This window comes from Panthera onca, chromosome B2, assembly GCF_046562875.1.
Source record: "Panthera onca isolate mPanOnc1 chromosome B2, mPanOnc1 haplotype 2, whole genome shotgun sequence".
In the NCBI taxonomy this organism is placed as follows: domain Eukaryota; kingdom Metazoa; phylum Chordata; class Mammalia; order Carnivora; family Felidae; genus Panthera; species Panthera onca.
Genome location: NC_138343.1, coordinates 3,000,310 through 3,014,935, shown reverse-complemented (window position 1 = coordinate 3,014,935; position 14,626 = coordinate 3,000,310). Strand labels below are relative to the sequence as shown.

At 57.5% G+C, this 14,626-nt stretch overlaps 1 non-coding gene across 1 annotated transcript; it reads left to right on the top strand.

The window, feature by feature from the left end:
• Positions 1-11,929: 11,929 nt before the first annotated feature.
• TRNAM-CAU (transfer RNA methionine (anticodon CAU)) lies at positions 11,930-12,001 on the top strand. Its single transcript has one exon. It is a non-coding gene; the product is annotated as a tRNA-Met (tRNA).
• The last annotated feature ends 2,625 nt before the right edge of the window (positions 12,002-14,626 follow it).

The following is a 14,626-nucleotide window of genomic DNA, read 5'->3' as shown; positions in this document are numbered from 1 at the left end:
TTTCACCAAGAAAGAAGGAGCAGAAATTAGTTTTCCCCATAGGTATCCCAGGGGCTGAGAGAAAAACTTAGGTGTAAGTTTTCCGGAGATGCCTCTAGCTGTTCTCCTGCGTGTGGATGGTTGGCCTGGAGCGGAAAGGAGGACAGAGAAGGTAGCTCCGGCGTCAAGAAGGACCTCAACCAGTTTTCCTTCCATGTTGAGAGTCACTCGAGGCTCTGGGTTTCTGATGGACAGTTGGTTTAGGGGAGCCACCGTGAAGAGCCCCAGGCCCCGGTCAGTCCCTCCCAGGGACACTGGTTTTCTGAGCCCTCATAGAGAGAGGCCCCGAGGGCCTTCAGATCTCCAGCGGTTGTCTCCGCGCAAAGGGCCTGGCTTATGGGGTTTTCATTTTGGTTGTCCCCTCTGAGGACAGTCTCACTTCAGTGCTCTGAACGGCCGTATAAATGGCATTTGGTGCCAGGACCTCGGGAAGTCCGGTCTGACCTAGTACGTAAGGCCACCACTAAGGCCTCGGATTCTTTTTTTTTTTTTAAGCCTCCTTTTCTGTTTTTTTTTTTTTTTTTTAATTTATTTTTATTTTTTTATTCTTCTCTTGATCTTGGTTGTAATATACCCAGTTGGCAGCTCGTAAGAGCTCCTCCAGGCTCCCTTCCAGACCAACAGTCAGGTTTTACAGTTTTCTCTGAATATCTGGGGCCGATCGAGTGACAAATTTGTCTTTTAGGATTGTCTCAGCCTCAGGGGTGTCAGAGGAGATAGGTCAGTGTCATCAGCCTCACAGACCGTAGATTTGGGGCGAGTGGTGGCTCAGAGGTGCACCTGCACGGAAGTTGTGCAAGCCAGTCCTTGTGAGCCCGAGAAGCAGCACCCACAACAGGCAGAGGCCTTGGGCAGCGGCCAGTCATGTGAGGAGACAAAGGTCTCTTTCCCTCCTTTGCTCCCCAGTCAATGGATGAGCCAGGCCTGGCAGTGGGGAGGGGACGTCTGACCCTGCGTCTGACCCTGCACCCTCCTGCGTCCTCGGGAGACAGAGCACCTGCCCCCTCCGTCTATCCGCCATCTTCCTTACTTCCTTTTCCTCTCTGCCCCCAGCCCTACAGTGGGGACACTGAAATAAATGTGTCCTCAAACTTATGGAATTGGCCCACAGGATGGAAAGAGAGGTTTAACAAGACCAGTCGGAAGGCAGCGGTTGGAGGAAAATTAAGTCGTCTCATGTTGCAATGTCACGGGGTTGAGACTCCTCGTGGCTTTGTGGGCCATCACCCTGCCGAGGACATGACCCCTGGGCACCGTCTGACTGAGACGCATGCCGTCTTCACGAGGAGAGGGACCTGGGCGTGGGGGATGCAGAGATGGAACCCGCGTCCCCCCCTGGCTGCACCTGACCGTGGTCCTGGCCGTGCAGCGGGAGTAAAGTCCGTGCTGTCTCTGGTCCTGCCCTGAAGAGGCGCTTCCTTCAGATCCTGATCACTGGGAAGAGTTTTCGAAGGAGGACAAGGCTTATTAACACAGCAGCGCACCCTCCTCCAACCAAGGCGTGAAAACAAGACCCGAGGCCCAGGAAGCGAAAAGCACAGGCAACTACAGTCATTTCTCAGGACCCGGTGTGGGCGCCTCGCCCCTGAGGACGCTACCCCGGATCGGTCCAGCCGGCAGAGGCCCGTGGCGCTGTGTCTGCCCTGCGGCTCAAGCTGATGCTGGTGTTTGTGTCTCTCGCAGGGGTGGAGGCTCCTTGAGGACAGACCCGTGCTTCCTGCCACCCCGCTGCTTGTGGAGGGCCAGCATATTGTGGGGGCCCGCAAAGAATTGGGGATTGCAGGGGAGAGGCAACCTCTTACCCCCAGTGAAAGGACTGAGGGTCCCTGAATCCTCAGGTTCCACGGTGGTTCACACCCTCCCTGGAACTTAGCATAAGGCCTATCAGCAGTCAAGGACCCTCTCGGCTGGTCCTGTGGGGCCCCTCTGGGTCCTGGGGCCCACATCAGTTTCAGGAGGCCCAACGTCCACTTCCGGTGAGGGGGTCTTACGTTGGGCTGCTCTCGTAGGCCTGGCCCATTTCCTTGACCAGTCTTGACCATCAACACCCTCCCTCCGTGCCCTTTGCCCTGGGAACCTACTGAATCCAGATGGAAATCATAAATTAAGTTATTCCTAAACAACGTAGATGGGCAGACACGTACTGCTCAGAAACCACTCAGGGCCTCATGACGATTCATTCACTGGGTTCATTAATTCCGTAGTGTTGCCAAAGGTCACTACCGTGGAGGCAGAAATGGCTGACGACCACCCACGCCAGGCACGTATCTGATCAAACAGAAGCATTTCAAAGCCAGTTGGAGGACCTCCTGTTTCCCATCCAGCATTCGAGGAGTTTACAAGTTGCCAGTCTTATCCTCATAGCGAGAAAAACACGAAACAGACTGAAAATTTGCAAATCTTCTTCCAGTCTTCACAGAACAGAGCTCAGCAGGGCAAACCACCGCCTCCCAAACTGGAGCGACAGGCAGGCCGGAGGCTCGAAGCTCACGGTACCGGAGGCCGGGAGGAGAAACCGCGGCTGGAGCGCCGCACGGGGGGAAGCTCGGCGAGGAATGGAACCTCCTGCAGACAAGCGTGAAGTTACAAACTCGAGGGGGTCCCGTCTCCGGGAAGGCCCCGCCCTTTCGCGGAGTTCACCTCTGGGAGCCCTACCAGGTTCTGGAGGAAAATCCCCCCACGCCTCCTCAAGGGGAGGAGAACCGTAGCCATTCAAAAATACCCTCATTCTCTTGTCCCCAACAAGGCCCGAGCACAGGGGACCGAGCCAGACAGACCTGGGGGGTGAGCGACACCCAGCTCCCAGCCCCCTCCGGCCTCTTCTGCTCACCTAAGGGGGGGAGGGGCTAACACAGAGGAAGGTCACAGCCCAAGGCCCAGGTTCACCGACAGACAGACGGGCCTAGGCACAGAATGCTTCCGTCCCCTCACACGGTGAATTACCAGGGAAAGAACTGCACATCTCAGACCTTATGTAAGAAGTCTCTGAGGAAAGCCACGACGTGTCTGATTTTCTCCTTCTCATTCCCCCCTCTTGATTCTCAAACGGACTTAGAGAACATCAAAGTTTTATATTAGCAGTGAAGGGAGTCCTGGCATTGTAACAGGAAGGCGGCGACCCCTCTGGTACTTCCTGCTAAGTGGGGGCGCAGAGGTTGTGCAGTCAGGGGGTCCCCCCCCCCCGCCCGTCGTCCAAGGGGCTGTAATCGTAGTTAGGGCTTCTGGTTCCCGCCACCGTCTGAAGCCTTACTGTCTCTACACAAGAGGAAGCAAAGTGGGTTATCACACTGAGAACACAGGGGCCAAACAGGAGGGCTTTCAAAAGCGTTAGGAGGGGATCAACTAAGGGCAGAATCCAAGGGCCCCGTTTCCGTACGTCATTCCAGAACCCCCAGGATTCTGACAGCTCTCGCCTTCTGTCCGAGACCCCTTCCTTCAGCTGTTGGACCGTATTTCTGACTATTCCTCATTGGTTTGCATAGAAGCAACCTTCCTCGTTTAGGAAGAGGCGTATTTCCCCCCTTCTCAGCCCTGGACAGGTCGAACCCTCTTCTATTTTGCCATACCCCTGCTGCTAAGGAGTCCACCATGGACTTTGCAACCTGTTCTACGTCATCTGTCGGATCTCGGGGTAGGTTTTGGTGAAAGGAAATCGATGAGGCTACTCCCCCAACTCCAGTACTTACTCCGGCAGTGAGTCCCAACCCAATTAGTAGAGACATAGCTTGGATAGCTCGGTTAGACCGGGTATGTGCAGCCCAGGGAACGGTAAGAGATTGGTTGTCGGGGAGAATACTCGCTTGGGGGCTTAGGAGTGCAAAGGCGCAAATTCCCCTCCGGCCAGCAGGCAGGCACAAATCAGCATTAGTTCCACAAACAAAGAATATTCCTGCGGGGGGAAGGCACCAGGGTGACTCTTGGTTTTTACCTGTTTGATTGTATATCTCAGTTTGGATGCATTGGTTGTTAGTGAAGTTACCTATGGGGGTTGTTCCCCGTGGGTCCCTAAGACATAAGGAGGTCCGCCCTATTAGTTTTATACCAGTAACCACGGGCCCTCTTGTGACGGTTATGTTGTCTGTTGACATGTTGTGAGGGACAGCATATTGGCTACATTACCTGGGACTGGGGTGGCCTCATAACATAAGGGGGTTAGAGAGAGGCAAAGCCAACGGTCCTTGGCTAACTTAGGGTTAGAGGAGTTGAGAAGGCGATGGGTTCAATATAGAATCTGGGTGTAGGAGTTAGAGTCACAAGGCCCATTGCGTCTGATTTCTGGAAGTTTGGGTCTTCCTGGGTAGACTTCCAGAAATCTGCTTCATGAAATTTTGCACCGCCTGTCGGGTTGCCTTCGTATGGGCCTGGTCTTAGACGCCCCCTCCGTCAGACAACCCAAAGTGGATTTGTTGTGTCCGGCAGACATATCCGTCTGGGAGTCTGTGACATGATGCTCCCTGCCAAAGCCGTCTTGCTTAGTTTTTCTTTTTCCTTGCCAGTAAGTTTTTCCATCGTGGGAACAGGGTGAGGCCGAGTGATAACTCTCCCTGTTGCTGTGTGTACGTGATGAACGCCCTGTGTGTAGATCCCCGTCCCGTGAGTTGTTTTAAAGGATTCAGGGCAGTGGACGCGGAGGGGGAGTTCGTGTAATGGGTCTTGAAACAGTCATCGTTACGCTGCGGAGGGCCGTCGCTTCTGACGAGAGAACTCAGCATTAACGGTAGGAGAAATTTCCTTTTGTTAGGGCAGGTTCCCGACAGTTCCTTATTCCGGGTGGGGGATGGCGATAGGCGAGGAGTATAAGGAGGCAAGCGGCTGACAGCAGGGGAGGGTTTAAGTAAGGAGGCAAGGTTCGGTGCCAGGATTCCGTCTAACCGCTCGTAGACCAAAGAGCTTCTGGCGTGACTGGAGCCGGGCTGTGCTGTCCTCCTAAGGGTGAGCCGAGAAGACTGTTCTGGTTGAGGGTTACCTTCCGACGTGTCCGGTCCTCTCCTGGCAGGTGGACCAGCTTCACCCGGGAGGGGTGGATCCAGGTGGTTTGACCCGCTACCTCAAGTGCTGTGGGGGCGGTTAGCATGACTGAGTAGGGCCCTTTCCAGGTAGGCCTGAGGGGTTCCCTTTTCTGGTCTTGGATCCCTACTTGGTCCCCTGGTTTGTAAGGGTGAACAGTTATTCCCAGGGAAATGGGTATCCTCTCCGTGACCCATCTGTGCATCCCAAGAACCATTTGTCCTAGCCCTTGCAATTGTTTACGGACCTCTAAGTTTCCCCATTCCTTGATGTCCCCTTGGAGTTTAATCAAGGGGGGTGGTCTCCCGTACAGTATCCCAAAGGGGGAGAATCCTACTTTTGCTGAGGAGTGCAGCGTACTTGCGGCAGGCCCAGGGGCGGTAGTTCAGCCCAGGGCAGACTAGTTTCCTGACCGAGTTCTGCCGGAGCTCATTCGAGGGCCCGGTTCACACGTTCCACTTTCCCTGAACTCTGGGGCCGGCAGGCCGCGTGTAAATCCCACAGGATACCCGGGTCCTGGCTACTTGTTGCGCTGCCTCGGCCAAGAAAGCCGGACGTCGTCTGAGCCTATGGTTAAGGGCGTTCCGTGTCTGGGAATGATATCCCTTAGCGGGGCCTTGGTTACCCCTCTTGCGTGTTCGGTGCGTGTGGGGGAGGCCTCCGCCCAGCCCCGGAACGTGTAGATGAATACCGGGAGGTATTTGTATCCTCCCCTGGGTCTACCTCCAAATCCTCGAAGGGTGCCTGACCACAGTGTTGGGTTCCCATGGGCCCGGTGGGGCTTTGTTTGGCGCTGTTTCGCGCACCGAGGAGGCAGTGTTGAGAGGCCGAGGCACGGACGGACGGGAGCCGAGCGATTACATAGTAACGGCTCCGTAAGGTCCCAGAGGCAGGTTTTCCCAGATGGGTGAGCTCAGGCTGTCGGAGAACCACCAGGCCGGCGAGCGGCTCCGGTACGGAGACTCTTTGGTCTGGAAGCACCCACCATCCTTCTGTCTGGCCTCCTGTTCCCTGCTGTGCCCCTTTTGTCTCTTGGATCGTGTACCTCGGGGCGGTTGGCAGTTCCAGGGCCAGCGTGACTTTTGGGGGCGCTGTTCGTCCTCCCGCTGCTTGTTGAGCTGCGGCGTCTGCCCGGCAGCTACCTTCTGACACAGAGTCAGTCCTTTCCTCTTTGGTGTCCCTTGCAGTGGGTGACTGCTACTTCCCTGGGTTCTCAGACTGCCCTTAATAGTTGTGGGATTTCTTCCCGCGTTTTGATTTCGCTTCCTCCTGCCGCCCAAGTCCTCTCTCCTTGTATAGGGCCCCGCGTGCGCGTGGAGCGGCGAAGGCGTGGCGCGAGTCAGTGTCTGTGTCGGCCCTTTTGTCCTTCCCGAGTTCTCGTGCTCTGAGGAGGGCCCACAGCTCCGCTCTTTGGGCCGACCGTCCTGGCGGCAGGGCCTTTGTTTCTACGACCTCACACTCGGAGACTAGCGCGGAGACTAGCCAGACGGTGTGTCTGGCCCTCGTTCGTGAAGCTGCCGCCGTCGGTGCGCAGGATGAGGTCAGGATTGTGTAAGGGCCTGATAGGTCGGCTCGGCTAGAACAGACTTCGTCCAGTGCCTCCTCACAGTCATGCCCTGCGGGCAAGAAAGAGGCGGGGGTTTAGGGTTTTTCCGGCTTCCGGTCTTACTCGTCGGTTCTCACTTAGCCCTCCCTGGTACCGGGTCACCCGAGCGCACGGTGGCCAGTGTTGCCCGCCGGCAGCCATGAAGGAAATAACAGAATGGGAAACCTAACGTTTAGGTTTGGTCGCCACGGGCATTTGTCCGCATCCTTGATTAGAAGTGCGGTGGCTCCCAGTGCCCTCAGACAGGGTGGCCGTCCTGCAGCAACTGAGTCAGTCTGCTTTGAAAGGTGCGCCACCGGTCTTCGCCAAGGCCTAAATCGCTGGGTGAGAACCCCCAGGGCCGCCCCATTCTTCTCATGTACGGACAGGTTGGAATGTCGCGATACATCTGGGAGCCCCAAGGCCGGTGCCTCTGTGAGTTTTGTTTGTACGGTGGCGAAGGCCTTTTCTTTTCCCTGTCGTGTCTCGTGTGGCGGCCTGGCCAACTCAGAACCCTGGCATCTATATCCGACAGAATCCTGCCGCTCCCGGGAACTCTCGGACCTGCCGGCGGGTAGGGGGAGCCGGGGTGGCACAGGCTGCCTGTTTCCTTTCCGCTCCCGGCATCTGTTGGCCTTGGGTGATTTTGAAGTCCAGATATTTAACTTTCCTGTCGGCAGATCCGTGCCTTTTTCTTTGACACCCGGTATCCCGCCTCTGCCAGTAGCCTGAGTGGGGCCCTGGTTCCCTCCCAGCATTGGGTCTGCGTGGGACTGGTCGGCAGGAGATCGTCCACGTTGGAGGAAGACACGTCCTAGGTCCTAGGTCCTGTTCCGGAAACCTGGCTAAGTCCGATGCCAGCGCCCCACTGAATAAGATGGGTGGATTTTTGAAGGCTTGCAGCAGTCTAGTCCAAGGGAATTGCCCCTTTGCCCCCGTGGCAGGGTTTTCGCTCAAAGGCGAATAAGGGTTGACGATTAGGCGCCGACTGGAGAGAGAAGGCATCTTTTAAACCGAGGCCTGTGAACCATCCTGCTCCCAAGGGTGTGAGTCCTAGTAGAGTGTATGGGTTAGGCAGTGCTGAATGTGGCATGATGACTGCTTCATTAATGGCTCTTGGGTCCTGTACAGGATGGTAATCATTTGTCCCAGGCTTTTTTATGGGCAGCAGAGGAGTATTCTACGGGGACTGGCATCGCTTCAGAAATCCCCATCTGAGTAGACTGTCCAAGTGTGTCCGGATCCCCAGGCGTGCCTCCCGTGGGACCCCATCTTGGTGTATTTTGACAGGTCGGGCCCCAGGCTTTAGGTCAATTAGTATCAGGGGGTGGTTTTTTGGCAGACCAGGGCGGTTCCTTCTGCCCAAACTGAAGGGAGTTCGGCTTCTAGCTCGGGGGCCGCTGTTGGCTCACCGGGAGGGCAAGTATATAATCTCTGTTCCTCTTCCCGTGGATTCATCAGGGACAAAACCATGGGTTGGGCCTCTTTGTTTAGGTGCGTTGCGTCTGTCCATCCGAGGTGAAGGCTATTTCTGCTCTCAACTTGGCCAGGAGGTCTCACCTAACAGTGACAGCGGGCGGTCGTGTAGATACAGGAATTCATGAACCTCCTGGTGACCCCCAGCCGGCACTATTGGGGACCGCGCAATGGCCTTCGGGTTTGCGGCCCAGTGGCTCCTACGATGGTGACTTGTGACCCGACAGAGGTGCCACCTGTGTGTCACCAGAGTGCTCGGCTCCGGTGTCGACCATGAAGTCTATTGTCTGGCCCTCTACCTTCGTTTTGACCACGGGCTCGTGGGGGCCCAGCTGGAGAGAGCCTGGTCGTTCCTAATCAGAGTCCACTCGTGCCCGTCCGATCAGGTCGGCCTCGGGTGGTTCCGGCTGGCAGCTGGGTGGGGAAGTTTTCGTTTTTCCCTTTTGGCGGTTGGGACGTTCATTTTTCCAGGGTCCACATTCCTTGCAGTAGGCACACTGATCCTGTGTCAGTGGCGCCCTTCTCTTTTGTTCTTGGATTCCTCAGGGTGTCCGTGGGGGCCCGTCCGGCGGGGGTGGCGCCCCAAGGCCGCGGCCAGGAGAGCTGCCGGTTGTTCCATTCTTCGGTCCGCCTCCTTTCTGGCAGCTTGGTCCCGATTTACAAAAACCCTGTTGGCGATTTCCAATAGTTTGGTGGCGTTCTTTCCAGTGAATCCTTCCCGGTTTTGGGGCTTCTGTCTCATGTCACACTGGGCCTGTCCCACGAAGGCAGCAATGACCATGTGCTGGTTTTGGGGAGCTTCTGGGCCGAATGGAGAGTAAACTCTGTAGGTCTCACATAATCTGTCATAGAAGTCAGCTGGACTCTTCTGGCTTTTGTAGGACCTCGGATACTTTTGCCATGCGGGTGGGCTTTCTGGCCCCCGCTTTTACCCCTTGGAGGAAGGTGAGTTGGTATCTCTGTAACCGGGCCCTTCCCTCCTCCGAGTCGGGGTCCCGGCGGGGCTCCTCGTCGGGCACAGCCTCCCGTGCCCAAGCCTCAACGTCTAGTTGTCTATCTGGTGCCTGGGTCTGGAGCCATTTTCTGGCTTCAATGACAATTCGTGGGCGCTCTTCCGTGTTGAAAAGGGTGAGCAGAGGCTGCTTACCGTCGACCCAGGCAGGATGGGGGGTCTGGACCAGGGACTCTAGGAGTTCTGTCGTCGCCTGCGGTCTCTCAGATTGGGCGGGTGTGGTGTTTGCAGTTGAGGAGGTCAGTAGTGGAGAACGGTCGGTAGCAGAAAGCCGATCCTCCCTCTTTTGGGGTCTTAATGGGACCTATATTCTCTGTGGACCCCTTGTTTCCCATAACAGCAACTGCATTGCCGTTGGGGGTCCTGGACCTTGAGCCACAGACCCAAGCACCGGTTCGGGTGACCCTGGGAGGGGTGGGCTAGCCGCTGGTGGAGGCAAAACCGACGGAGGTGGTCTGTCGGGCAGGTGAGGTTCCCCTCTCTTGAGTGGTGGGGCATAGAGGGCATATGGTGGTGGAAATGGAAGGGCTTCTGAATTTTCTGGGAGGATGGGGGGCTTTTTTTCCTGATGTGAGGTCTTCTTCTCGGCCTGTGCCACCAAGACCCTACATTGTCCCTTACTATTAATGCAGAACCGGACCCAAGGAGGCTGGACTTGGGCTGTTTCCAGCCACTGATCAATGTATGGGAATTGATCCGAGGGGCCAGGGTCTCCAGTAACTACTTTATAAACAGCTCGGACCGTGTGGACATCTAGGGTGCCCTCAGAGGCCAGCCTGCACCGAACGTGGGCCATCCTAATTCACAGACCGTGCAGAATTTCCCAGGGATCGGTCTTATCCCATAGTCTCCCAAGAACGCCTTGTTGATCATGCAGTCCAGTATAGTCGGCTTTGAGGAGCCCGCTCCCAGGATGGTCTCCGGGGAGGCGATCTGGACCCTCCCAGGTACAGTGTCACAAGACGGGAGGATACTGTCCCTTTGTCCGCCTGGCTGCTCCCCTCGCTGGGATTTGGGTGCCTCTTAGCTTTGGCAGGTCAGTATTTTGGATCAGGTGTGTCGGGAGGGACAGCGTCCCCTGGGCCCTGATGCTGCCTTCAGCCGGAGGAAATGGAAAGAGGTCTCCAGGGAACCGCGGGTTAGGACTCATTCCGTCTCTGTGGCCAGCGCGGGGGAAATGTTTAAAGCGTTGAGAGAAAAAACTCCCGGTGTGGGATTCCGTATGCAGTGAAACTATCCTCCGGAGTGAAGAAGGGATTTCTCCCGCAAGCAGAAGTAGAAGGAATCCCGTGTCACAGACGGGCCTTGCGAGAAATGTTAAAAAGAAGTAAGGCAGAGAGAAGGCGAACGAGTAGGTGAGGAAACTGAAATCAAGGTAGACTGAGGGAGGCTGTGTTCCGGTGCCCGGTGGGCACCCTCTGGGGCTCTGGAGGCTTGGGTGGGGGTGGGGCAGGGAGAGGTCCAGTGACCGCGTGGGCCTCAGGGCACGGGGCTGGGGAGGAAGACCAGAGGCTTCCTCCCCAGAGGCTAAGGGCCCAGACTGCAAATCTTGTGGGCCCGGTCCTGTGCTGGGGGCACGGATCTGTTTTGCCGGGATCCACGTCGCGCGCATCAGTCGCTCACCTTCCTCCTCTGCAGCGTCTTCCTAACCTCGGTCTAGCTGCCCAGTGGCTCAGCCTGCCTCCGAGAGAAGGAAAGACTCCGATGCAGTGGCTGGAATGAAGGCTGGCGGAACAGGCCGCTGTGGCGTAAGGATTGTTTTGAGCGGAAGGCAGTGGAGAAGCCGCGGATACAAGAGGCTCTCTGCACGCCCCCCCCTGCTCTCCCCCTTCCCCCCCCTCCCCCCCCCCCCCCCCCCCCCCCCCCCGTCCACCCCCATGTGCCTAAAAGCCGGGCGGAAGTTTACAAAGTTGTCCCTCTTCCCCTCCGTGCTGGGAAACACAAAAGGTGTCGACCCTTGTCAGGGAGAAGGCACGGACAGAGCTGTGTCCCAAACGTCCGCTGGCTTACCGTGCGCGACCCGGTCACCTCCCCTGCCGCCCCTCCCCCCCCCCCCAACTCTTTCCTCGCGTCTTCAGCGGCGGGTGGGATTGGGATTTGGGCGGAGCTCCTCGTCCTGCGGGTACGCGTGAGGCGTGCACGTTAGTAAACGATTTCTTTTGCGCTGCTGTTGTTACTGAGTTACTGAGACCGGAGGGCCGGAGAGAGAATTACTTGTCCTCGCCGACAAGGGTGATGGCCCCCACGCCCTGCGCGTCCCGGAGCCGGGAAAGCAGTTTCCGAGAGGCCGGCGCGGGATCTGGTGCCACACGCAGCGCGAGGACAGCCGCGCGGGGGCCGCGGGAACCGGGCGCAGGGGACACCTGTTGCGGCCACCACCGCGCAAGCCGGCAGGAGCCGGGCGCAGGGACAGCGGCCACCACCGCGCGGGCAGCGGGAGCGGGGCGCAGGGCGCAGGGGGGGTACCCGGCTCACCCCGGTTGCCAGGCGAAGGGGCGGCGCGCGGGCGGGGCGGTCGGCCCGGCGTCTGTGTGCCTTCCTCCCCCCGCCAGCGGGCGGCCGAGCCCAGAGCAGCTCCCGGGTGCGCGTCCGCGCTCCCGCTGCCGAGCGAGCCGCTCGGGCCGCCGCGCCACCTGCTTCCCGGAGAAGGCGGCCCGGCAGCGACCGAGGCGGGAGCGGGGGGGGGGGGGGGGGGGTGGTGGGAGGTGGGGGGTGGGGGGGGGGACAGGGGCGGGAGAAGCGAGTGGCAGCCCCGCGAAGGGGCTGCTCCTTCACGTGATAAAACATAAGAGCCGGGACGTCTCCCGCGGAGCAGAGTGGCGCAGCGGAAGCGTGCTGGGCCCATAACCCAGAGGTCGATGGATCGAAACCATCCTCTGCTAACTGGTCCTTTTGGTGGAAAATGTGCATTCGGGCTCCTAGTAGTCACCTCTGACATAGGACCTGATTTCTAGAAACGTGTGGTAGGTTCATCCTTTCTCCTTCAAATGATAGCATGACTCTCTCATGCTCGTTTCAGAGCAGAGGCAAATCTTACTCGAGGAGGGAGAAGGGGAAGGTGACAGGTGCCGAGCTTCCTTCCGGCAGGCGGTCAGCGCACCTTGAGGGCGCATGTGACCGTTGTCGTGCAGTTTTCTTACGCCTCAAGGACAAGCATTACTTACTTTTGCCCAGGCCGCTGGTTACTGCAAACCTGCCTTTTTACTTGGGTGGGGTTTTCCGCTTCTTTCACTCGCGTGTCTATTCCTGCGCACGATTTTATGACACTCATTTCGAGTCCATCGTAATGGGCTGCAAATTCTTCTCTGAAGCAATGTTATGTGCCGGAACCGGGAAGGTGTCTTTTATAGCCTCTCCTTGTCCATACGTGCGCAAAGGAGATTCACGGGAACGTTGGGAGAAACACAAGAAGCAAAGAAGTTAGATGTGAAATGGTAGAAAACACTGGAATCCACTAGCATAAAACATTCCAAATGGACACCAAATTCCATGGACAAACGAGGAAGCAAAAGAGTCCTTCTGACACATTTGCAGAAGACAAATTTTACAAAGAAAATTACTAATCGAAATACTTTTTAATGTGTGCCCGGGTTGTGACGAGGGGACAGAGACTCTTCTGAACAGCGGGACCCCCACAGGGCAAGACAGCCGAAGGGAAAGTTCGAGTAATCATGTTCATACAGGAGTTTAGTGGTGAAGACGTTCCTGTTGGGCAAGACCAGTCCTGTTCGACGTATTCTGCTTGTTTGGCCCCTAAAAGCACTTTCACCTTAAATGTCCAGCCAGAGTGAGGAACACGTACACACGCAGTATTAGTCACAGATGGCCAGGGAAGCTGGTGACGTAAAAGGGTAGAACTGGGCGTAAAGGAATATGGAAGAACGTTTCTCTGACTGTACTTTCTGGGAAGCCTTTACCTTTCGAAAGCTACATTTGTGAAGGTTCTACAGGTTCAAAAATTAATATGAAATCAACAAGAATGGGAAGGGGAGGGATGAAAAACCAAAACCGAAAGCCAATGAGCTGAATTCTTTTTTTTTTTTTTAATATTTTTAATGTTTACTTATTTTTGAAAGAGAGAGAGAGAGACAGAGGGGCAAAGAGAGAGGGAGACACAGAATGTGAAGAGGCTCCAGGCTCTGAGCCGGCAGCACAGAGCCCCACGTGGGGCTCGCACCCACGAACCGGGAGATCGTGACCTGAGCTGCAGTCGATGCGTAACGACTGAGCCCCCCGGGCGACCCCGGAAGACTCTTGTTTAAAATAGAATATTTGACACTGTGATGCGGCCTCAGCTGCTGCTGCTGCCTCGGCACCTCGTGCTGGTCTCCAGGCGCCAGCTGCGGAGAAATCCTTTCCTCCCCACGCTCCTCATTTTCCTTCCCCCCATCCCGCCCCGCCTCAGCTCTGCACCTGCCGCTCACACCTCTGCCCGCCGCTCACACCTGTGCCCAACGCTCACACCTGCGCCCACCACTCGCACCTGCGCCCCCCTCACACCTGTGCTCTCCACTCCCGTCTCCACCCACCGCTCACACCTGCGCCCCTCCCCCCGCTCACACCTGTGCCCACCTCTGTCACCTGCGCCTGCTGCTCATACCTCCGCCTGGGCGTCACGGTTCTTCCCGAGGCTTCTTCCGCTGCCTTGATCCGGGCTTCGGCTTCGCTGCTCCCAGTAGGTTTCCTCGGCACCCCAACTGCCCCCATCGGACCCGCACATAGTCTGCTCCTTTAACAGCATCCTCCCTCCCGCCCGCCAGCAAGCTCCCAGCGCGGGACCGTCCTGCCGCCTTGCGCTCCGTGGGGTCCCCGCCGCCGTCCAGCGCAGCGTCCAGGTCAGCTCGTGCCCGGAGCAGGAGCCGCAGCGCACCCTGTCCCCATCCTCACCGGAGCCGGGTGGCTCACCCCCCTTGTGTCCCAAATCTGCTGCGTGTCTTCCCGAATGTCTCCTTGATCCCACCCCCATCCCATCTGACCCCCAACGTCCTTGCTCCTGAGGGCTGGGCTGTGATTACAGGCAGACGAGGTCCTGGTTTGCGTGGCCGCGACCGAGTTCACCTGCAGAAAAGGTCCAGCTCGCTGCACTCCCGGCGCTTGGCCTCATCCGCGCTCGTCTTCCCGGACTCGGTGATACACTTTCGGCGGACGCTGTGGGGCCCCGGCCCTCGGCTGCCGTGGCCGCACCTTGAACGAGTTCCTGTTTGTGGAAACGGGCCGAGCGTTTTGGGAGCTCAGCCGCAGGAAGCACGGCTGCGCGCCGAACTTGCCGGAGGTTCCCCGGCCCTTCCGGCCCCGGGCTCCGCTTCCGATGCCTCCAGCTCAGAGTGAACCTTCCCGGATTCCCCACGTAAATCCTTTGATTCACGCGAATTACACCCACCCTCGTGGGATTCCAGGATGTCGAGCTGCCACCCAGTTTGTAAGTCTCTTGCCGCTACCGGGCGAGGTAAGTGCGGTCCTGCTGAAGGACAGGGCGCTGTCAGACCGTCGATGCGGTTTTCCAGGCA